Genomic DNA, 24,946 nt, shown 5'->3' on the forward strand with positions numbered 1-24,946 from the left:
AAGCAAATGGATGTCCCCAGACTTGGAGATACAGAGAGGTCGGTATAAAGAATCACGACTTGGGGCGCCTGGGTGGCGCAGTCGGTTAAGCGTCCGACTTCAGCCAGGTCACGATCTCGCGGTCCGTGAGTTTGAGCCCTGCATCGGGCTCTGGGCTGATGGCTCGGAGCCTGGAGCCTGTTTCCGATTCTGTGTCTCCCTCTCTCTCTGCCCCTCCCCCATTCATGCTCTGTCTCTCTCTGTCCCAAAAATAAATAAACGTTGAAAAAAAAATGTTTAAAAAAAAAGAGTCTCGACTTAAAGGAAGAAAAACCTTCTACAGAAACCAGTACTGGGGTAGTAAAACCCAAACTGTAATTGATGAATTTCTGGATGCCCAGAGTGGACAAGTCTGAGAGTTAAAAACTCTAGGGGTCTCAGAATTGGGCAGGGGGAGTGCACTGACACTTCTGTGAGCGTTACCACGACCAACTGAACCAAGTTCTCACAGTGAATATTGGAGAAAAATCCCCTGGTGCTACCAGAGGAAAAGGGGAAAAGAAACCATTTCAAAATACACCAGAGCATCATGTTCTTAACAAGAACCGCCTTCAAGAGAAATTATTTTAACAGAGCCTAATCTACTAATTTTTTTTAAATAATCATATACCGAGGGGTGCCTGGATGGCTCAGTCTGGTAAGTGTCTGACTGTTGATTTCAGCTCAGTCATGATCTCACAGTTCGTGGGATCAAGCCCTGGGTCAGGCTCCACACTGGACATAGAGAGATTGTCTCTCTCTCTCTCTCTCTCTCTCTCTCTCTCTCCCTCTCTCTCTCTCTCTCTCCCTTTATGACCCTCTCCTCTGCTCCCCTACTCACACACACTCTCTCTCTCTCTCTCAAATAAATAAACATTTAAAATAATCATAATCATATATTGAGACATAGAGCAAAAGGACAGTTAAAAAAAAACTTTAAAGAATATGTGTCTGACAACAATGCAATTGAGCTCAAAATCAATAACAAAAAAAAACTTGATAAATCCCTTTTGGGTAGTTAGGAAATACACTTTCAAATAGGTCAGAGAATAAAGTATAATGGAAGTTCTGAAATATTTTGAACGGAAAAAGTAATGAAATAATGTAAATACTATGACCTGGGATGAAGCTAATGGAATACATGGAAATTTATAGCCGTAATTATTTGTATTAGAAAAATGTAAAGATTGCAAATCAATGAGCTAAGCATCCTTCAAAAGAAATTAGAATAAAAACATCAAAACAAACCCAACAAACATCAAGGGAAAAAACTAATATAAGTAAAAGCTAAAATTTAATTTCAGACAAATATAAAAGAAGAATGAAGCTCTTTATGCACCCTTTTGGAATGATATCCAAGTCATTGCATTAAAAAAGAATTAAAAATAAATGTTGCGTGCAGTCTGCTACCATTTGTGTAAGAGGCACATATTTGTATTTTGAGAATTTTCAGCGCTAATACCCTCTGCCATGTCTAAGTTGTGAATAAAAGAAAAGTTACATTTAAAACTTAAGTTATTAAAAATTTTAAATTAAAAAAAAAGATGATCAGTTAGAGCTCCCAAGAGAAAAAGAACTAGCGGGAAGGCAGACTGATACACACCTTTCTCAAATCTAAGGGAGATGCCATTGCCTGCTCATTTACTGACTTAAACGACTGAGGGAACAATGCTAGCGGTGATAGATATGGAGGTGAAGGTGGTGGGGGTAGAAATGGAAGCAGCAGTGGTGGCCCTGTGGTGAGGAAGGTGGTGGTAAGAGGCGATGATAGTGGCATTGAGTGTGAAGGTGGAAATGAAAGATATGGGAGAGGGGCACGTGGGTGGCTCGGTGGGTTAGGCGTCCAACTTCGGCTCAGGTCATGATCTCTTGGTTCATGAACTCAAGTCCCTCGTCGGGTTCTGTGTTGACAGCTCGGAGCCTGGAGCCTGTTTCGGATTCTGTGTCTCCCTCTCTCTCTGCCCCTCCCCTGCTCGCTCTCTCACTCTCTCTCTCATAAATGAACATGAAAAAAAAATTGTTTTAAAGAAAGAGCTGGTAGAGGTAGAGGTGATCATAGTGGCATTGGGCATGAAGGTGGAAACAGAGGAGACGGTGGAGGAGGTGATGGTCAAGTTGGTGCTGGAGGTAGCGATAGTGTTTAGCATGGGTTGCAATGGCAAAGCTCTTTGAGCTGTTCCAAGACATGAGGGTTCTATTTGCCAAACTTCCTGGGCAGCAGACTAGCCTCATTCATCAATATGAACCCAAAATAAGAGAGCATCTACTACATCACTCCAGTTAAGATCACCACGTGCTCTGTCTTCTTTGTGCTCTATTTCAGTGCCTAAAATTTAGTCCCCTCATTAGTTCCCAGCTGATGCCGAATCGATTGTCAAAGGACTGAAGAGTAACTGATGGTGTGGAAGTTGGCCATATAATATAAGGGGTTGGAGAAGAGGTGAGCTATAACTTGTGATTGCTACTTGGACCACTGAGTCTAAGAGCAGTTGCCAAAAGGGCAGTTATTCAGTTTACGCCTTCAGTAACATCTGGTATGGGTTTGAACAAGGCCAAGTACCTGGTGGCAGAAGGAAACCTGAGAATGAGCCTTTAGAAGTGAAGGGCAGGTCCCTGGGTGATTCTGCAGCGAGGACATGTGACCAAGTTGCTGTGGAGGGAAATAATTAGTAGCCTCAGGAGGAAAGCCAAGAGGCTTGCATAGGCCACAGGAGTTTTACTCTTCCTTCTCCCCATCAGAGGTCCAATGGATTTAGGTCAGAGGTGAGGTGACTGAGTGAACTCCCTTCCCCAGAGAAGAGATTGCCTCCTGAAGAGAAACATTATCCCTGTATCACCAGTTGGCAGCTTCAATTTCTCTCTAATCATGCCCCTTAATTGGCCCAAGCAGAGGGGGCTGATTGCTCAAAGACTTTAAAAATGCTGGATGAAAAGCAGAATCCTTAGAATAACATTTTATCCACGTTCAATCAATCATTTTTCCCTCTATACCTCCCACAATCCCACTTAGGCAACAACACAGGAGCTGTCTGATTAACTCACGGGGTTCTACTGCAGGTTCAAAAATTTTTCAAAATCAAATTGTCTTAATTTACTTTTACTTAGAGAGAAAAGCAGAGATTGCATTCTACGTGATGGTATTAAGGGGAGAAATATAGCCAGAAGCACTGAACAAACAATGGGAGGGAAGGAAGGAAGGAAGGAAGGAAGGAAAGAAGGAAGGAAGGAAGGAAGGAAGGAAGGAAGGAAGGAAGGAAATGAGAGAGGGAGGGAGGGAAGGGGAGGGAAGGGAAGGGGAGGGGATGGGGAGGGAGGAAGAGGGAGGAGAGAGAAGAGGGTGGAGGGAGGAAGAGGGTGGAGGGAGGAGGAGGGTGGATAGAGGAGGAGGGTGGAGGGAAGAGGAGGGGGAGGGAGAGTGGGTGGAGGCCAGGAGGGAGGGAGAGAAAAGACACAGAAAGTTAATGTCCCAAAGCCTGGGACTTACTGCCTTAAGAAGTATAGTAGTCTCCATTTATCTGCGGTTTAGTTTTCCAAGGCTGCAGGTTTCCCTGGTCTAAAACCAGATAATCCTCCTTCTGACATATTGTCAGAAGGTCAATACTGGCCTAATTGTACGTCACAATGCCTGTGTCATTCACCTCACTTCGTCTCATCACATGGGCATCTTATCATCTCATATCATCACAAGAAGGGTGAGTATAGTACGAAAAGACATTTTGAGAGAGACCACATTCACATAACCTTTACTACAATATGTTATTGTAAGTGTTCTATTTTATTATTAGTTGTTGTCATTACTATCTTACTGGATCTAATTTATAAATTAAACTTTATCATATGTATGTATGAATAGCAAAAAACATAATATACATAGGGGTCAGAATTATGCGAAGTTTCACGCATCGCCCCTCACTAATTTGGGGGTCAAATGAGAACCATGTGAAAAAGCAAAACTGTAAGAGGTCCTGTCTACACAGAACTAAGTCCCCTCAAACATGAAGGTGAGTGACATTTACCACTCTAAGAGAAATTTGTCATTGTTAACAGCGTTATTGTTATTCCAACTTATTCCAGGTTCCTTCTTTAACATCACAAAACTCCATGAAAGTGACTTCTGTCTCCTTTGGTCCTTCCGGGAGCATTTTGGCTGCCTTTGCATTATAATGCCCAGGCTAACAATACTATAATTTTCCCGCATTGAAATGTGCCTTCTCCCCACCCCCCAAAATAGACTTCCCCCCACCCCCCAAAATAGACTAGTGTGATTATTGAGTAGGTCTGGGTACTCTGTGCTTCAACTTTTCTTGCTGTAAGTAGACAGCCTTTTTTATTCTTGCGATAACTGAAACATTTGAACAATCATTGTCCTGCAGAGGAGCTGATCTTGGAGCTAATGTGCTTTGTACCACTCCGTCCCCTTTGGGAGCAAGATCATTTTTAAAATAATGACTTCTCCAGCCGTTTATTACCAGCTTGGAGTCATTTTCACACCTCAGAAGTGAAGGCTTAATGAGCAGAGAAATTAAAGAGTAAAACTCTGCTAGTGTCTTCTTAAATGGTGGCATTTTGGCAGCTCAGGAGATGTGCTTCCAAAGAAGAGCCACATCACGTGCATCTTGTTCTCCAAACGACCTTTAGGTAATGAATCTCAAAGTTTCCTCCTCCCCACCCTACAGCTCCACCCTCTTCTTTTCCATCCTGGAGGAACCGGCTCACAGGAAGGTCGGGTGGTGAATATCGGAGCGGTGTTGGCATAATGAGTTCATCTGGCACAATGCCCAAAACACAGCAATGGCTCAATAAAATCTTCTCAACTGAGTAAAGACCACGTACTCTCAGACCCTCACCACCACAGCAACTCGCCATCAAAAGTTGTTAAGTTCTTAGGTATCTTTTAGAAACACACTCTAAAACAGCAACAAACGTGCGCGCGCGCGCACACACACACACACACACACACAAAACCCACACAAAATAAACACACTCTAACACTACTTGTTCTTACATCACTTTCATAACTCTCCCAGTTCGCTGTTCCCCCTTCAGTGGTCTTCAGGATTCTTATGCCAATTATTTGCCCATATTATTAAGATTGTTGTGGTTATAACAGCCAAGTATATGTCCATCTTCCCCCTAGCCCTTGAGTCCTACAAGGATAGGCAAGCAGTGTTCATTTTTACATCCCTAATGTCTACTACAACACGTCACAAAAGTAAGAACTTTGTAAATATTTGGTGAATATCAATGACTGCAAGATTCCGAGGGTGCTTTCCAAATGAATGATAGTGTCAGGGATCATGCTCTTTGATTCAAAAGAAAATAATAAAGACCAGAGGGTGGATGTAAGGGTTGACTGTGCTCTGTGCATGAAGGCCACATTTTGGTTAAAGAAGTCCAAGCCCTTGACTAAAACTGCATCGCTGCTCACAATACAGATGCCCTGGGAAGCATTTATGCAAATCTATTAGCTTTTCCCACCTGACCTGCAAAGATCAAAGATCTCATGTCTGAATGGTCTTGCCCTTATAACATCTGTAATCTTCAGAGATCCATTTCTGGCTAAGAACTTTGCTGTGGGGGTATGATCAAATTGCCCAGGATATACAAGTCAAATTAATGAAGTAGTAGAAATCACTCTATATCAGTGACTGCCGAACCAGCAATTGCCTGCCTAATTGCATATTTTGCTTCGTTGGATTTGAGGCTCTGATTGAAATTTGGAGTGTTTTTCTCTTTCCATTGATATTGGTGGAGTGCCGGGCTTTGATTTCCAACGCTGTCATTTATTTCCTCTCTGTGATAGGGAAAGCCATTGAGGAAACAAGTGCAAAGGAACAGGTTGTTCAGAGGTGAGAAGGAATATTGGTTAAGGAAGAGAAACAGGAGTATGAGGGCCCTATCCCCGGCACGACTCGGGGAGGTTGATCTCTCCAAGAGGATCGGCAGCCAGGGCTATTGATAGACACGAAAAGCATTTCCAGCCCATCTACATGGTGTTGGTTGAGTGGGGCTTATTGTCATCAGGGGCAGGAGATTCACCCCTCCTTTGCAGTAGATATGAGAAATGAGGCTGCTTGCCTTAAAAAAGCCAATGGCATTAAGCTGGTGTTTACTGTTTCATAAAGGAATAGTGGACAAATCACCCAGCTACACCATATTGGGTAGAATTGTTAGTTAAAAGTGACAACCGAGCCTGTAATTTACATCGCACTTTGGAAATTTAAGCCGGGAGGCTCGGAGCTCTCAATCGTGCATTGTAAAGCTTCTTTTGTACTTCTAGCTCATTTTGTGCTGGGAATCATTTAGCCATTGACTTTAACTGCTAATACAGTTCCATCAAATACCAAGTATAAATCAAAATTACTGGATCATTCAAAATCTGTCCTCAGAGTTGTTTATATATATTTTTTCCACCATTACTTCTGTATGGTTACAAGAGAAGCTGCTAAATTGTGATATATTGTGCACGCCTTGTTGCCATCTTGCTAGAGCCTCCTGCAAATAAGATGTAATCCATGACAAATTATTTTTCTAGTTATACAAAACATAAATAATGATAATAAAAAGGGAATCAAAGTGTTGAAAGATGAAGAAGAGAGAGAGGAGAGATGTTTCAAATAAATAGCTCTCCTCTTGGTCTTGGCTGCCCGGAACAGGTGGGAAAGACAAAGGAAGAATTTTAAAACTAACTTCGCCACACAAGGGCCCATCTGTCCCTTGTCTCTTCCAGGCTACTAGCAAATGATGGAAGACTGTCATTGGTCACGTATATAACTTTTTGTTTGAAGCTGGATCTACTAACTCTTAGCCCTATATATACAATCTCCACGCATCGTTTGTAAAACGATTCCACTCAAGGAACTATTTGGTGTTCCAAATCATACCAAATCATCATGGATGATGGAGGTATCAGTAGAAGAGGCCCAACCTGGTGATCCCAGGTGCACCAATACCCCTACTATGTCAACAGACCTCAGATGATAAAAATCACTGGAGTATTCAATCAGAGCAATTCTGCCACCCTGCGTAAGTCTTGGTTCTTATGGCCTTTTAAACTAGAGTTCGAAGGATAGATGGATAAATCAATTAACATTAGCTTTATTCACAGGGGAGTAAGAACTATTATGGCAGGAAGAAATTGCTAATACCCTAACATTGTCTCTCTGCCTTTCCCTACCTTTACTTCTCAAATTTCTACCAGACGTGCCTGAAGAATTATGAAATCCACCTAGAAATGTTAACATTGTCTTGTTAATTGAAGACTCAACTCCTATCTCTGACTTAAATCATTATTTTCTCCCTTCGTGCTACAGATACATTTTGCAGATCTGTGTGATACCAGGAGGCATAAGGAAAGCAACACATTAAAAACAAAACCCATCTCGAGCTATCTTGGTCATTAATCTTACATTAACACAGCAAACAAAAAGATTTGGGAGTGGACATTTATCACATTATACTTTCCCCTGACTAGTATTACAGTTCAAGAATGAAGCTGATAGATGAGACACTAACAGAACTCTCCAATAGCAACATCAACAAGGAACATTAGAATGATAATAACAAGACATGTTTGGTTGTTTTTTTTTTTTTTTTTCAGCTTCCACAACTCAGGAATGTCTGTTTCTGAAGGAGGTTTTAGAAACAGTTATGAGTCTTGTAAATTTGGGTTGTCACCGCTGTATCTTCCTAGGCACTGATAATCAGCTTCTATCACAGGATGTTGTCTTTCCACTGCCCCAGATCAAATCAACAAAGCAGCTTAGAAATCTAAAGAGAGAGACAAGCCCTTGCAATTAAAAGTGTTCTGCCCATTTATAGAATCAAATTTTCCAGGAACACAGCTTAGTATAAACCACGTTTCATGAACGTTTCAACATAATATAACGAACACAAGCATTTCAATGAAGCAGATAGCAGAGCAATTTGTACTAGCAGATGGCTCACCCTGGGATCAGAGCAATTATCTCCTTGCTCTACACACAGGGGTAGCCAAAGATTCAACAGTTGACTATTCAAAGCAACTTAGCAGTACAAGTGAATTTCTGCCATAGCAAAACAAACAGGGTTTGCGCCCTCCCCATTCCATAAGCAAGTCCTAGAGAAGGTTCTAAAGAATAAAAGATGATTTCTCATCTGTGTACACATGACTACCCCGCTGAGTTATCTCAGGAACTCAAACCCAGAGGACGTGAGGGCTCAGATGACAGCTCACCCTTCTCCACTCCAGAAAGATTTATACTTCTTGTAACTGCTGTCTAGGAAAATTACTCTTCTTCCCCATTTTACCCCTCCGCTATGTCTTCCTGACTCTATGGGCAGATCAAATTGCCCTACCGAAAACAAACCAACAATTACCAAAACAAAGTTTGCACTTCATACTTCAAGCGGTAAAATGAATTTGTACAGCATCTTTTGATAGGCAACCATAGAATATGGAATCAGTGCACCCAAACCAGCATTAAAAAAAAAATGTTTACGGGGGGGGGGGGGGGGGGAAATGGCCAAATGCTTTGTCTAGATGAAAATACTAGTTCCAGTCACCTGAGTGATGAGTATTTCCATCAGTTCAGTTGAGTTGTGGTACAAACACCGCTAATTTTTTATGCCTGCTTGACTTTGGCAGAAGTAACAATAACATAAATGTAAAAGTAAACGCATTATGTATGGGATCAGTAACTTTTGTGCAACTTGGTAAAACAAAGACTGGAAGTGAAATTAAACAAACAAAAAGCAGTTGGTGGTAGAGAGTTGTATGTGGAGGGAAATCAGGCCAGTATACAAATTTGAGAGTTACAGGGAGACACCCACCCAGGAAGGACCCGAAACAAAGGGATGGTCACAGAATTTATGACTTGGAGAAAATGAAATAAATTTAAGAAGTTGGTTAGCAGTGGGAAACCAAAGGCACAAGGACCATCTGATGTTGAAGGCTGCGTGGATTACGTATAATTCTTGGAGAATCCAGCCAGAAATAGACATGCTATCTGTCTCCATCCTCTTGGAAATAGAAAGAGGTAGCCTCTGGTCTGGAACAGAGATCAAAGTTAAGGAAGAGGTAGGGGATATACATAGAGGCTACCCCGAAATCCTGAACATTGCCTTCAGCAGAGTCTTTTTGGATTCAATGACTCCTGACATCTATAAATTACTATCAGGTATGACCTTCAGCCCTAAGATGAGCAAAGTAGCTTCATATGCCCCACCATTGACCGAGTAGGGCCTTAAGTATATTCTCTGTTTAGGAGGAAAGCATCAGAGAGATATAAAAGGGAAAATTTATACAAAGACAATGTGGGGCCTGACATGAGAACTCTTGGAGCCTTAGAGACTGAGTTAATTTTGCTGTGTTATTTATAGGATAGTTTCTGAAGCAGTGCCTTACTCTCTGGCTCCTGCCCAGAACAGTCTCAGACTCTGTGAGCTCTTCATATGCATTCTGGTTCTGGTGAGAAAAAGAAAAACAAGAACAATAACAAAGATTTGTTTATTTTATTTTTAAAAAATTGTTTACAGACACTTAGGCACCAAGCGCCAACCACTGGTCTAGGTACTTTGGAGATACTTAATTTAATCTCCATTACATTCTATGAGAAAGGTCTTACTAGTTTCATTTTCCATATGAGGAAACTGAGGCCATTATTTTATTCTTTGGGTTTTCTTAAGTTTATTTCTTTATTTTGAAAGAGAGAGAAAGAGAGAGAGAACACGAGTGCGAGCTGGGGAGGGGCAGAGAGAGAGGGAGTGAGAGAGAATCCCAAGCAGGCCATGCACCATCAGTGCAAGGCTCGAAACCACGAATCCTGAGACCGTGACCTGAGCCTAAAGCCAAGAGTTGGACATTCAGCTGACTGAGCCACCCAGTCACCCCAATTATTTTATTCTTTGGATTCCAGACTAAACTGTTGACTATTTTATATATATATATATATATATATATATATATATATATATATATTTAATTTGAATTAAGGACCATTTTATCACTATTAGATGGCCCACAGAGACCTTTTGCCTTTCACAATTAACTTTTTTTAAGCTATGATACTTTTACCCAAGATTATCAGGACAAGAAAGCACATATTGAGAGGTACATAATGGGATGGGGATGAAGAAAGGAAAGAAGAGGGAAGAAAGTTGGCCAAGCACCTCTGGTGGTTATATTTAACTGGTAATGTGGGTTTGAGGCCAGAGAGTAGAAGTTTTTTTTTACCCTATCTGTTTAATGACAACAATAAAAAACACATCATCAGCAACAACAAAGCATATTTATAGTAGAAGGACTTCCTGTGTACCATTCATTGTTCTAAGTACTCAGTGTAAATCATTTAATAAATTAACTCATTCACCAGAATTAATGCAGCACTTTCTTACAATTATCATTTCTATTTTCTTTTATCTAGATAGTCACAGCTGTGAAGAATTCCCCATACAATCAAATATCTGTAATTTATTTTTTTAGACAAACATATTAATGGTTGTAGGGATCTGAAATGCAAGTTTCAAACATTTTTTATGTTGTAATTATAGGTTTTACTTTTTCAGCCACTCCAGGAAGAAAAGGCTGTTTTGCTGTCTTTTTTCTTTTTTCTGTTGAGGAAAAGATATATGAACCAATTTATAGTACAAGACTAGGAATCTTAAATTTGAAACTGCTGTTTTTTACTTTTAAAATCCATTATTTAGAGAAATCCCTATACCTGTTCTAAAAAGGCTCGGGTGGCCCTGATATAAGCTGAGGTAATGCCATCTTATTTAATGATTTCAAAAGCATCAAGTGTTAGGTTTTCTTGCCGACTCACTCACCCTCTTCTTCACAATGTATCAGTAGAAAGTACAACCGATGCAGAACAGCTGGCTCACGAACGTCAGCATCTCCACCATTTCTTGGCACCACTATGAACGTTTTCCCTCTAAGACTAATTCCAACTGGTTAGCACTGTACGACTCTAGGGTCTGAAGTTTTAAATACACTACCTGGTTTTCGATTTTTAAATTACATGGCCTCACACAAAAAATGGTGGATAGTTAGGCACTTGAGGTCCAACATTGCCTTAACTTCCATGAGCATAACTTGCAGGTTATGGGACTTTCTCCTAATTAGTTAGCCTTGAAAGAGTCTTTTCTTTTCTAAGTTTTATCCGACAATATAATTTTTTATGGCTGGGTTGTAAAATCTTGGAAAATAAGTTTTTGTAATAGGAAGTGACAAATCCCAGCTCTGTTCAACCATCTGCCTTTAGTAAATACATGTTCCTTTAGAGAAATCCCTATACCTGTTCTAAAAAGGCTCAGGCCCCTGCAAACTCTGACATTTTCTTCCCATGGCCCAAGGTCAGTCAATCACCAAAGAGAGGGGATGATAATTAAAAAGACACTGTTAGTAAATCAGCCCTGTGAAAGTTTTAAATGAAATGTGTGGATCTCTAAGAAATAGCACCACCAGAGTCTTGCTTTCAAACACGTTTTTCTACTATTTACTCCTGTCTTCACTAATAGCCTTCCCACCAGTCATGGTGGGCTCTTTAGTACCATGGACAGGGACACAGACAGGAGGCCAACTTCACTCATACGGCAACATCTAAGGTTGAGAGTCTTGAATGACAATTACACGCATTCATCTTAATTTGGGGGGGCCATCTGGTTTGTATGAGCTTCTGGGATTTTAAAACTCATGAAGATCGATATTGGCCAAGATGTTGAACTCTTTAGGCAGACCAAGGGTAACTGTGCCTGTCCAATAGACAAAGTATTTTTTTTAATTATGTCACCAAATTTGCTAATATTAATGTTATATTTAATTCAGTAATCTTGCATTTTAGGAGAGGAGTGCCAGGATCCAACAACATTAGATTTCTACTTTGTTCCCTTGGGGAGATTGATAGAGCTCGGGCTGGCATCATTGAGTCTTATTTTCCAACTGGATTTGTTTGTTTCCTTCAGTAAGCTGTTTTGGGTACTATGGAAAGATATTTAGGGAGTGCCATGTTGTAAAGGAGAAGTAGAATTAAAGGGACAGGAGCTGAAATGTGCCAAGTGGGCAAGTTGGAAAATAAAATGAAGACTCTTAGTTATAAAAGAACTTAGATATGCAGTTCTCAAAAGGAAATTTATATTGAGAGATGGAAAAGATATAAATATAGATATGGATATATTGAGAAAATTATTATCTTTATGTCAAATAGAAAAACTTAATGGATATGAGGATGAGTCAAGGAAACAGAGTGAAGAGTACACGTTCCGCTTTAGGATTTTATCTCTTTACGTCTATCTATAAAATTTTGTCTCTAATCATCTTCTAATTCTGAGAAATGGATCCCAATTTTATGCTTGTTGGATAGAGATAAGTGAGGTATTGTGGCTTTAAGATATTTATGTGGAAATCACTGTTACTTGTCATCATAAAGTTTAGTGGGCTTTTTTTATTATTATTATTATTATTCCAAATCCAAAGAACATTCATTCCAATGTTCCTCCCTGGTTCCACCAAGCAAAGCAATCCGGCTGCTTTGCTCACTGCTGAATCTCTAGCACGTGAAAGAGTACCTGGCAGATATTCAATACATATTTGTTAAATGAGTGAGCATTTCTGCCTTTCAAATTTATACTCATTCTTAAAGGATGCATCTTCACTCCTTTCTCTACACTTTCTCTTACCACTTCCCTCCCTGCTGAGGGTGACATGTCTCTCCCATAGTTCCATGGATGGGCCTCTTCTGTTGCACCTGCATTGTTCTGACTTGAGACACAGTTAAGCTGTTTGGGCTTCTTATAACCTTTATGTGGACACAGTCTACAAGAAAGCAGAATGTGTAACCTGAACCTAGTGGATACTCAGTGAATACTTTTTCACGGGAATTAATATTTTAGCCTAAATCCCCGGCAATAACCAGCGAATTCCTGGTGCATGCCCTCTCCTTGCTTCAGAGCTCTCTTCTAAAAGGGTCCTAGGCTCTACCACCCACTTTTTCGGCATCATCATCACAGCTAGCATTTACTATTGAGCCGTGAGCTGTTTTAATTTTATTATCAAGTTTCATCTTGGCACCAAGCACTGTTATTATCCCCATTTTACAACTGACAAAACTAAGCCTGAGCAGAGACAAATGAAACTTGCCCCAGATCACATAGATCGTAATTACCAAACCAGCCATTTTTAGGGGCTGAAACCAGTTTTCTCTGATGGAACAAAGGCAAAAAAAAAAAAAAAAAAAAAAAGCATTTTTAAATCAATGTCTAACTTAAAAAGGAAACCCGTGCCCTTAGACAAACATGTTAGCGTGTTATATTGTCAAGATTCTAAATCAAATGTCTTTCGATTTACTCAATTTCCAAACCCATAGATACACAGGACACTTTTAAACGTATTCAGCCAATTTGACTTATTCTGATAATGCCATCATGCCAAAAGAAAAGATCTAACTGGGTATCTGTCTCAATTAAATTGTATTTTTTGTTTATATCATTCTTAGTTTTATTTATTTACACACATGCATTTCACATGACCCAAATAATAATTTTGCCCACGGTCACCGGATATTTGGAATTTACTTTCCAATGTAAGAAAGAACTAAGGGGAAAGAAACCTTTCAGACCCTCTGAAATGAGGTCTCTATTTACAAAGTTATGTGGCTGCATAGCTGCTACAGACAGATTTGTATTCAATGTATTTGAAGGCTTACATGTGCTTTTTACTCTGGCCTTTGATCCTTATTCCCCTAAAATGCATGCACTTATTCTCAGCTTACTTTGGGATTTCAATTCTGCCTTGAAGATACTGTCCTGATAGTCTGAATCATTGGTCCTGTTCTCAATAAAATATAGGAGATGGATAGCTTTAGCACTTCCCTTCAGTCCTTGTAAATCTAATAAATCGTTCCATCCATATTGCCCCTTCTGGAATCCTTCACATTGCCTTGGCTGTGTTTTGCTGCAGATAAGAAAGGGGAATGTTTGCCAACCTTGGTATTGAGACTGAAACAGCTACTCTCATAATTCTGCATCTATACAACTTTCTTCTTATTGTTCTACCAGCCACGAGTGGTGGCTTTCCCTAAGTGAAAAACAATGTGGCCAAAGCAATAAAGAGTCAGGTATCATCAGGTCATTTGGGGTTTAAATTAGGCTGGACCAGGCAACTCTTGGAGGCTCCTGAAGGCTAGAAATGGGCTCCTGGCAATTACTGCCACCAAATGTTCTTTCCAGACACTCAAATGAGGAGCTTGGACAAACTTTCTGAACTTGTCCAATTTCTTTGTTGAAAAACAGGAGAACTGCTTCATCAGAATGAACTTCCTATGAATAATCAAGTTTCTAAAATTAGGAGACACAATATGTTTCAACAGAAAAAAAGAAATCACAGGAATCAGACCCTGAGCAAGAAATATTTTTCTTTGCTTTATCCCAAATCTCACTTATCTTATATTTTGGTGCAGCATATGCTTTGTAAAACTAATTTCTTCCCCCCATCCTCTACACCAGGACTCTGCAGATGTAGAGATGATTTTCCAACCCATGAGCCTGAGTTAGATTATTTTAGACCTAAAGTGGATTTTTTTTAAGGCAGGTGAAAACAAAATAAAAAGAAAAGAAAAGGAAGTTATCTGTTCCCCGGTCCTGATTGGACTGTAATTATAATGAGATACTTTACAAATTGAATCACGTAAGAAAATTCTATCTTGTCATGACTTTTGTTAATAAAACTCTCAACGCTGATAGGATTGCTTTCTTGATACTCTTTTTGAAGGAGTTTGGAGATGCACAAACCTTTCAAAGAGATTTTTTGATGGCCCTTATGCTTACAAAAAAATAAAATAAAATAAGCCTTACCCAGGTCCACCTGGCACACCCCAAGAGAGGCCAGCATCTTTGTGTTGTGCTGAATTATCAGATCACATGGAGCCTTTAAGGAAGCCCAACACACTCACATTTGCCACTTGGTGTCGCCCAGACGACAGTAGGGCAGGCCCAGCTGTTCCCAGCAGCTGTTCCATATAGAACGGCCTGAGCTGAAATGCCTTCCAGCTGACGATGGTCCCCAGAAGCACTGAAGGACAATCACCATGTCTGGGAATGGAGGCCAGCTCCAAAGGGAGAAAAACCCGAAGCAGAGAAGTAAGGAAACCTCCCTCCCCCATCCTGTCTCTGCCTCTTGTAGAGGAGAAAGAAAAAAAAAAAAAAAAAAAAACCTCTGTAAACCTGTTCATTCCCAGCCTGCCCTCCCAAGGGCTTCACCTTTATAATGAGCTAGACTAGTGGAGGAGATTCCTTTCCGCTCCAAATGAATTATCATGATAATAGGCATCTAGGCTGCCTATCAAAGATCCCAGAACCAGGGTAGCAGCAAAGTGGAGGGGGTAAAAAAGAGGAAGGGGAGAAATTTACATGCAGAGATAAGCATGGACAGTCATTAAGAGAACAGGCCTTCACTTCAAAAAGACATGAACTCGGCACAGGTCTCCTGCCTGTTAAATATGTACGGCGTGTGCTTATTTGATGATGAAAATCAGACGATGGCCATTTGAATGGAAATGAATTTTAATAAGCGTTGGAGGCAGAAGCAGCAGAAACTCTCCATTTTCCCCTCTATCGCCAGGCACCTTCTTGACCATCATCACCACAAAGGAAAGAATGCCCGCATGCTAATCATCCAGGGAAGGACGCTCGCTCTCCCCCTCAGTCTTTGTGGGTGTTCATTAACCTTGTGGGCTCTTCAGCCAGGGGAGTACAGCTGTCCCGGAGACATTTCCATATCCCTTAAGAATAGCAGGATGTTGAGTTAGCCTCAGGGATCCTGCCTATAGAAAAAAGTGGGAGAAAGCTCCCTTAGGAATGAAAGCAAAGGACTATTAGCGGTTAGCACTTACATTGCTCTATTTAAAAATTTGCAAAATTTTGCACTTACTTTGCACTTTTATAAAATTAAGTGTAATGTGGCTATGTATTACTCATTTTTTATTCTGACAGAGAGACAAAAGAATCGCCCTAGTGTTGTGAATCCCAATCCCCACCGCCTTTCCAAAATGAACACTAAAACAAATACCCTTGGGCTATTTATCTCTTATTGGTATTTAGCATAGCCTCAGAACACAGAAATATTCTGGTGACCTTGGAAGGTTATGAAATCTATCCCCTTACTCCAAGCAAAACCCCTTACAAACCATCCTGGTAATGACAACAGAATCACTTCAAAATACTTTCAAAGAAGTTTGGCGTGGAAATGGTAGAGTTCATCTGGGAACTGTTCTAGTAACTGTTCTTTCCGGACTTTCTCCACATTAACTCATGTGGTTACTGTTTCTTCCCCCTCTGGGTATAAGTCCTAAGTTTATACGGTCATTGACCCTAAATTAGACCATGCTCATTAAGCCTGACCTTAAAGGCATCATCATCCCACTTAAACCTTTTGGCAAAAACCTCAGATTGTATTTCCCCACTGTCATTTCCAATGGCTCATCAAAGTCAGTAAGGCATATTTCATACTAAACCTGACAAGTTGTGCATTTTTAGGACGGAAAAAAAATATTCCTATTGCCTAGCAATGGAATATCTAGTATCTTCGATATCTAGAAGTAAATATTCTCATCAGCAAGAGCTATGGCCTTCCTACAGTCTACACCCCTAAAGATGCTCTCCACCCAAGCATTGGAAGAGAATAGGATAGAGGACTTCCTAGCAAGCCTTTCCCTCTCTGAATCCTTGCTCCAAATAAAGCAAGTATTGTATTCTTAAAAGCATGTGCAAATACTGTTTACTGATAGGTGTGCCAACCATACATCTTATATATGAGGATTTGTCTTATGAGGATTAAGACTTAATCGCTAAGATTTTATCATGTAGTCTTCAACATCTTTCTATTTTTTCGACCAAATCTCAATATTGAATGAAGCGGGACAGAGCAAGCACACAAAGATTCCCACACACAAAAATTAATTGCTCCCTACTCCAAGAAAACTAAAATTGACCTCTGTATTCCTTTCTGCTAGGAAGGTGCATGTAGCAATTGTGACGATGTGTTTCAGGAGGTTGTTCTCTCTCCCCCTTCCTTTTCTTCCACGCTACTCTTAGCAGACCCGCTCCTGGGGTCCCAGAGTCAGTGGGGGGAGAAGAGCTGGGGCTGGGATGGAAAAGTTCTCAAGCCATTTCTCCCCCATTATCACCCGGTTCAGCGGCTCAGACTCTGACAGCCTAACAAGGTGCTAATGGGCCAGGCTTTGGAGCCCAGTTCACAGCAGGTTGTTTCAAATGGGTAGAGGAGGCTGATTTGCATTCAAAATCTTCTGTCTCTCACTTGCTTTTTTCGTTTGGCCCCTTGATTTCTACTCCCCAGACGCTCTTCCAGGGTGACTCAGAATGGAACAAAATCACATCAGTTCAGAATTTGAATTGCCTGAGTTTGGATTTTAAATGTGTCCCATTATTTCATCAAGTTGTTGGGGGGGGGGGGCGCGGAGAGGAGGTAAAGGGAAGGAAAGAAGAGCAAAGAGATTTGAAAATGAAAGGGGGAGATGATGACAGATGGATTCAAATGCTCCTTTTAAGAGGAGAGGAGCAGCTGACGTTGAGGCATGAAATTGAATTAGTACATCTGTGGCTGGATGCGTGTCATTCGGCTTCCTGTTTCCTACTCCAGAGGACTTGGGTTACCTCATGACTAACTGGCTTTCTTTCACAGTGCCATGAAGGCTCCCTGCACACGAGATGGAGGCCCTCACCATAAAATGGGGCTGCCTGCGGAAAACTTACCCCAGAGGGGCAGCCTTCCCACCTCGCGGTGTCCTACCAGCCCTGGAAGGAGGCGTTGAAACTCCAGTTCCTAAAGTCAAAGGGAGATGGAGGGAAATGAGACAGAAGTTGGCGTGTTTTCCAAGGAGGCAGTGTGGACGAGTGGCCTGCGATGTGCTGGGCAAGCGAGCAATCTGCTTTGGAAACCCCTGCCAGCTGCGGGCTGGAAGTGCTCAGGATGCGTAAATGTTTACAGCCATTTCTACAGACTCACAGGACAGGGCTATTTCTTCAGGACCAGGCTCCAGGGGTGCTCCCCATAAATAATGCTGCTCAGGCTTCCACGTTCCCTTTGAAAGCTGAGCAGTCCTTAAGCATCAGGGCCACTGCCAGGAAGGTTTATGGCTTTAGTTCAGCTCCTAGCTTTCCAGTTTTCTCCCCTTTGGCTTGCATCTCAATTTCCATTCCCTCCCCCAAAAGCTGAAGATCTAAGCCACTTGTTCCCCAGAAGGTACCGCCTAGGTCACATGTGTAATTGACAACGCATCACTTTTTAAAAAAAGCCAGATGAACAGGGGAGCCTCAGTTCCAGTTATGTGGAACTTTAAAAACAAAAATGTTGAAAGCAGAAGTTAATTCCTGGATATTTGCAACAGATCCAGTACTCGCCCTTGACCACTGCCCATGACAGTATTCTAAGAATGTTGCCCAAACTGTCTCATGAATCTTTGGGCAAGATCACAGAGCTTTTTTTTTTTTTTTTTTAAAGGACATTTTCTAGAGTCAACTTGAATCTATTTTTTAAAAATAAGAAAAATAAGTTATAAGAATAACTTAAAAATATCACTATGACAATGGCTCCTTTTCCATATAAAAGAGCCACTGAGTTCTCTGTTCACCTGCCAAACTGCTCCATGGATTTTAAGAAATAAAGTTAAAAACCCTCCGCACTTTATCATTCTTCCAGCAACGACAGGGTTTAGAACAAACTGCCCCAAAACATGGTGCCTTTGTGTGTTGAATATTTTAAGCTGAAGGAATTTAAGGAACAGGATTGCAGGGAGGACTTTCTGACCTTCCCCTGAAGCAGGTCATATGATCCTTGTGTGGGAAGTGCCTTCCCTACATCTGGAGGAAGGAAGCATCCAATCTCCAGGACGGAGTGACTCTAAGAAAAATCCAAATAAATGGGCCTTGTGGAGCGTCTCCTTGTTCATTGCTCTCAGCTCATATCCCTTTGTGGTTGCGCTTTCTCACTACTGTCCACTCTTCACCAAATCTACTATAAAAATACTATAAAAATCGGCGGTTACCAGAGGGGAGGTAAGTGGGGGTATGGGTGAAATCGGTGAAAGGAAGTGAGGCCACACTTATTGTGATGAGCACTGAGTCATCTTTAAATAAATGAATAAATAAATAAATAACAAAAAATACTAAAATTTGACTGCTTTCAGTCATTTTTCCCTTCTCTTTAAAGAGTTTATTTTTCAGTAACCTCTGTACCCAATGTGGAGCTCAAACTCAAAACCCCAACATCAAGAGCTACGTGCTCTGCTAACTGAGCCAGCCAGGAGCCCCTCGATCTTTATTTCCTTATGAAGGCTGTTTTATCATGTAAAACTTATAGTAAGCAAATTTGTGTGCTGCTCTCTTGTTAGTCTGTCTTTTGTTACAGAGCCCTAGCCAAGAACCAAGAAGAGTAAGAAGGAAATATTTTCTCCACCCTGAGAGCAAGAAAAAAGAAATAAGGAAAGAGACATGGCCCTTCTGTTGTTGGGGAGCAAGAATATTCAGTCCCCTCCAAGATCCTTCTCGTTGGACTCAGAATCACATTGACATGAGAGAGATCAGTAGAAGAAAACCAAGTTTAATGGTGTATATATACGGTGGAAACCACACAGACATGAAAGTTCCAGAAATAGTCAGGTGAAATGAGGTACAGATGTCATTCTGAACTAAGAAGAAGAGGGTAGGGGCCTGGGTCTTCAAAGGGAAGGAATGCAGTCTTCAGGAAGAATGAAAAAAGGTAAACGATAAATGTTTCTTGGGCTACTCGGAAACAATGGGACAAAGAGAGGACTTTGCCATGTTTCTCCCTGACCTGCTGTTTCTTTCCAGACAGACCTTGCTAGGTTCCTCCCTGTCTACCATATGTCATTCACACCATAATGCAGTTACCCGTGGTGATGGCTCTCTTCCTGGAACAGGTCCTCTAAGTTCTTTTGGGCAGTTGTAGGGGAAGTAAAGAGCCTTTCCTGATTCTACTGGGTTTTGATTGGCTTTTTAACTCCAAATCATCTTCATTCTAAAGTGGCCCATCTCGGGATGCCCTGCTCTTGGTCCCCAGCGGACTCCAGCACTTTGTGCACAAGACTTTCTCCAAGTGGAATCCACCTATCAAGGGTGTTGCTATGCACATTACCTGCTCAGCTTAGCACACACCATGTGGTCTCTCTTCAGGCAATTTTCAAGTTGTCTTTTCAGATTTCTTACACTGCAAAGGCACACACAACAAAGATGAGAAACATCTAACACCGGAGCGGGGCGGGGGGAAGGGGGGGAAGAAGAGAGAGAGAGTCCCCTGTAAATCCATCAGTGCAAGGTATTCTTCCTGGATCGTCCTTCACCTTACATTTACTTCAATTATGCCACACAGCCCAGGCAAATTCCCATAGCATTTGCCCACAAGATCATCACCATACTGCTTGGTTCCCCCTTCAGAGGTGATTAGCCAGCCAGTCCATATTTAGCTCCTGTGCTATTCCTTTCCCAGCCAACTCCTTTATCCCCTGAAACACTTCTGATGTGGTGCTTGGAACTGTCTTCAATGTGCTAGGACTGATCTGCCCTGAGCAAAATGCTTTGCCCATCTGTGCCAGGAAGGCGTTTGCATTGTTTTCCATCAATCTTTCTCTCTCCAAAGAAATTGGAGAAGAAAGCATGTCTCATTCCATTGTTGCTACTGTCCCATAACGAGAATCCTTGGGGTGGTTCTTATTCAAGGAAAATCAAGCCTGAGTTAGAAAAGTCAAGTTGCATTGCTTGGTAGCCAAGCCCAGGTGGATACAAGCCCGTGAAGTATGTGAGGTGTATCTTGAGTTCTTTCTCACATCCCCCTGCAGAGCATCCTTTCTCGGGTTAGCCACCCCAGCGTCTGGCGCTGTCCCTCCAGACCCCCACAGACCCTACCTTTTTCACTGTCTCAGCCTTCTAGGGCTTTTTTCTTCTTGCTTCCTCCCCGCTCAAAATTGAACTTTCGTCTATTCAACATCCATTTTTCTTACAGAGGCTGATGTAAGTCACACAACAGTTGGTTTCATTGTCCCAACTGATGCGAAAAAGAATTGAATCCAAAAGAATGACTCAGATAATTTGGAGGTCCCTGGAGGGCACTACTGAAGTATTTTTCTTAAGGAGCAACTATACTGACTTCTCGCTTCACAGCATGCAAAGAAATGACGACTGTTGGGGCGCCTGGGTGGCTCAGTCGGTTGGGCGTCTGACTTCGGATCAGGTCATGGCCTCACGGTTTATGATGTTCGGGCCCCGCGTCGGGATCTGTGCTGACAGCTCAGAGCCTGGAACCCGCTTTGGATTCTGTGTCTCCTCTCTCTGCCCGCCCCCCCCCACCCCCCCGCAGCTTGTGCTCTGTCTCTGTCTCTCAAAAATAAATAATGTAAAAAATAAAAATAAAAATAAAAAAAAGAGAAAAAGAAATGACAACTGTCCTGTCCAATACGGGTTCAAAACCTATCTGCTGATTTCATTTTATTAACATGAGACGAACACTTTCACTCTGATTGTCATTTATCTCAGATTGAACTGTACCCAAAGAGACCATGATTCATTTGAAAATGGAACAGCTCCAGAGCAAGCATCTGGCCACATTGTTCGGTCAGTTTCTAAACTTGCCCGTGCATGGGAGTCCCCTCAGAACATTGCTAAATGCAGATTCTGCCTGGTTAGGCCTGGGGAGGGGCCTGAGATCCTGCTCTAAGGTGGACCTACCCCTGATTTGTAAATTCAGCTGCTTTTTTTCACCTCTCCAACCAATCTGTAGGAGCAAAAGGTAGGATTTCATCAGGAGCGCTCACTGAAAACCGACTACGTGTGGCATACTTCCTTCCCCAGAGCCGCACCTGGTAACCTCAAAGAGGTTCCCTCAAAGAGGCAGAGTTTGGTTGAAAATTCATTCGCGCTGCTTGCACGCCTACGGCGGCACATCAGACTGGGTTCGGTACTTGGGCCCAGAGACGAGTACGTACTGTGTTCATAAGGCTCAGATGGAAGTATTTTAATTTGAACACAACCTGACGGTGAAACCAGGCCATTTTCATGTTTAAAAACCAGGTAAACCAAATTGCTTCAGTGACCTTAAAGAGCATTTCTTGTGCCACTGAGCTTGGAGCCCGTGGTTTAGGGAGACCTGGAGAGTAACTCAAGGAGTGTACACATGACCAAGTGGGATTTATTCCAGAAGTGCAAAGTTAGTTCAACATAGGAAAATCAATCCACGTAATACACTGTATTAGTGGAAGGGGAAGAAAACATGATCATCGCAACAGTTGCAGAAAAAGCATTTGACAAAATCCAATAACCTTGCATGCTAAAAACACTCCACAATCTTACAAGAGAATTTCCTTGATCTGATAATGGACATCTAAGAAACCCTCACAAGTAATATCACATTTAATGGTGACAAACTGAATGCTTTTTCAGGAACAGGACAAGGATGTCTGCTCTATTGGATGTGTTAGCCAAAGAAATTAGGCAATAAAAAGGAATAAAAGTTACTTAGATTACATATAAAAATATAAAACACACACACACACACACACACACAACTAGTACTTACAAACAACTTCAGCAAGGTTACAGAACACAAAATCAATATACAAAAATCAATCATGTAACCTGTACACTCGCAATGAACAATCCACAAATGAAATTAAAGAAAACAATTATTTTTAGGCCACCATCAAAAAGAATAAAATGGGAGTAAACTTTAGAAAAGAAATACAGATTTCATATAATGGAAACTACAAAACACCATCGAGAAAAATTAAAGAAGACCTAAGTAAGTTGAAAGAGAGTCAATGTTGGGGCACCTGGGTGGCTCAGTCGGTTAAGCGTCTGAATTCAGCTCAGGTCATGATCTCACGGTTCGCGAGTTCGAGCCCCGCATCGGGTTCTGTGCTGACAGCTCAGAGCCTGGAGCCTGCTTCGGATTCTGTGTCCCTCTCTCTCTCTACCTCTCCCCCACTTGTACTCTGTCTCTCTCTCTATTTCTCAAAGATAAATAAACATTAAAAAATAATAATAAAAATAAAAAAGAGAGTCAATGTTCACGGATCAAAGACTTAATATGGCTAACATGGTAATACTCCCCTAACTGAGCTACAAATTCAATGCAATCCCTACCGAAATCCCACTTGGCTTTTTTGAAGAAATGGACAGACAGATCCTAAACTTTTTCAAGAGATTCAGAACAAGCAGAACAATCCTGATAAAGAGAAACAAAAGTGGAAGGCTCACACTTTCTGGTTTCAAAACTATAAACAAAACTATAGAGCAAAATTTTTTACAAGGATGCCGGGACGATTGAGAAAAAAAAAAATAGTCTTTTTAAAAATGGTGCTGAGACAACTGGATATTCATATGCAAAAGTTGGACGCCTACTTTCACAGGAATGAAGTGAGGCCCCTACCTCTATCACAGACAAGAGTTCATTCGAAATGGATCAAAGACCTAAATTTAAAGGCCAAAATTATAAAGACTCTTAGAAGAAAACATGACCTTGGATTAAGCAATGGTTTTGAGATAGGACACCGAAACACAAGGAAGAAAAATTTTAAAATAGATATATGGATTGCATTACAATGTTAGACTTTTGTGTTTCAAAAACCGTCAAGAAAGTGAAAGACATCCCACAAACTGAAAGAAAGTATTTTCAAATCATGTATCTAGAATATAAAGGATTTGTATCTAGAATATGTAGAGAACTCTTAGAGCTCAACAATAAAAGATAAATAATCCAATATTGAAAGGGGCAAAGGATCTAAATAGACATTTCTCCAAAGATACACAAATGACCAATATGCACTTAAAAATGTGCTCAGCGCCATGAGTCATTAGGGAAATAGAATTAAAACTGTAACGAAGGGGAGTGACATCAGCAAAGCAGCAGCATAAAAATTTCTAACACTTGTTCCTCTCCAGAAACATCAGTTTAAACAACTATCAACACAGGAAAATGCCTTCACAAGATCCGCGGAATTCAGGTGAGGGATTACAGCGCCCACGTGAAGCACAGAAATATGAAAAGACAGATTGAGGAGGTAGGAAAGATAAATTTACATGACCCCTGTCCCTTCTCCCAAGCCCAGGCAGCCCAGTGCAGAGAAGCACCTCCCCCTTGAAAGGAGAGCAAAGTGAAGGCCTGACTTCATGGGGACCCCAGAGCCAACTTGCCCCAGGTTGACTTCCACAGACCTAGTTGGCTCCCTACAGGCCCCCATAACCCTAGGCCCAGCAGCTCACCCTGGCACCTGAGGAAGAGGGAATGGTAGGTGACTGCTAATGGGGACAGGGTTATTTCTGGAGTGACAAAATGTCCTGGAATTAGTGGTGATCATTGCACTAAAACCTCCTGAATTGTACACATTAATGGGGTGGCATTTACGGTGTGTGAATGTTGTCTTTCAAAAAAGTAGCTCAAAAATAATTTTTTGAGATGTGCTAAATACTATCAGATGAATATTTGCGGGGATCTCGCATACAGCGTGGTGACTGTAGTTAACAGTACTATATTTTAGACTACTCGACAGTTGCTAAAAGAGTAGATCTTGAATGTTCCCACTACCAAAAACATGGTAATTATGTGGGGCGATGGAGGTATTAAATAACTTTACTGTGGTTAATAATTTTGCATTATATACATGTATCAAATCATCACTTTGTACAGCTCAAACTTATACCATGTTGTATGTTAATGACATGTCAATAAAGCTGGAAGCTAGATAATAGGTGATAAATGATAGATAGATAGATAGATAGATAGATAGATAGGTATAGATAGATAATAGATAAACAGATGATAGATGATTGATAGACACATAGATAAATACATAGATATTAAAAAATAGCTCAATCTTGACACCTAGTAGATTAGCGTTGACCAGACCCAGAGATAAAGAAGAAAATG

The sequence above is a fragment of the Herpailurus yagouaroundi genome, unplaced genomic scaffold (assembly GCF_014898765.1).
Source record: "Herpailurus yagouaroundi ecotype Mexico unplaced genomic scaffold, PumYag 195, whole genome shotgun sequence".
Taxonomy (NCBI): domain Eukaryota; kingdom Metazoa; phylum Chordata; class Mammalia; order Carnivora; family Felidae; genus Herpailurus; species Herpailurus yagouaroundi.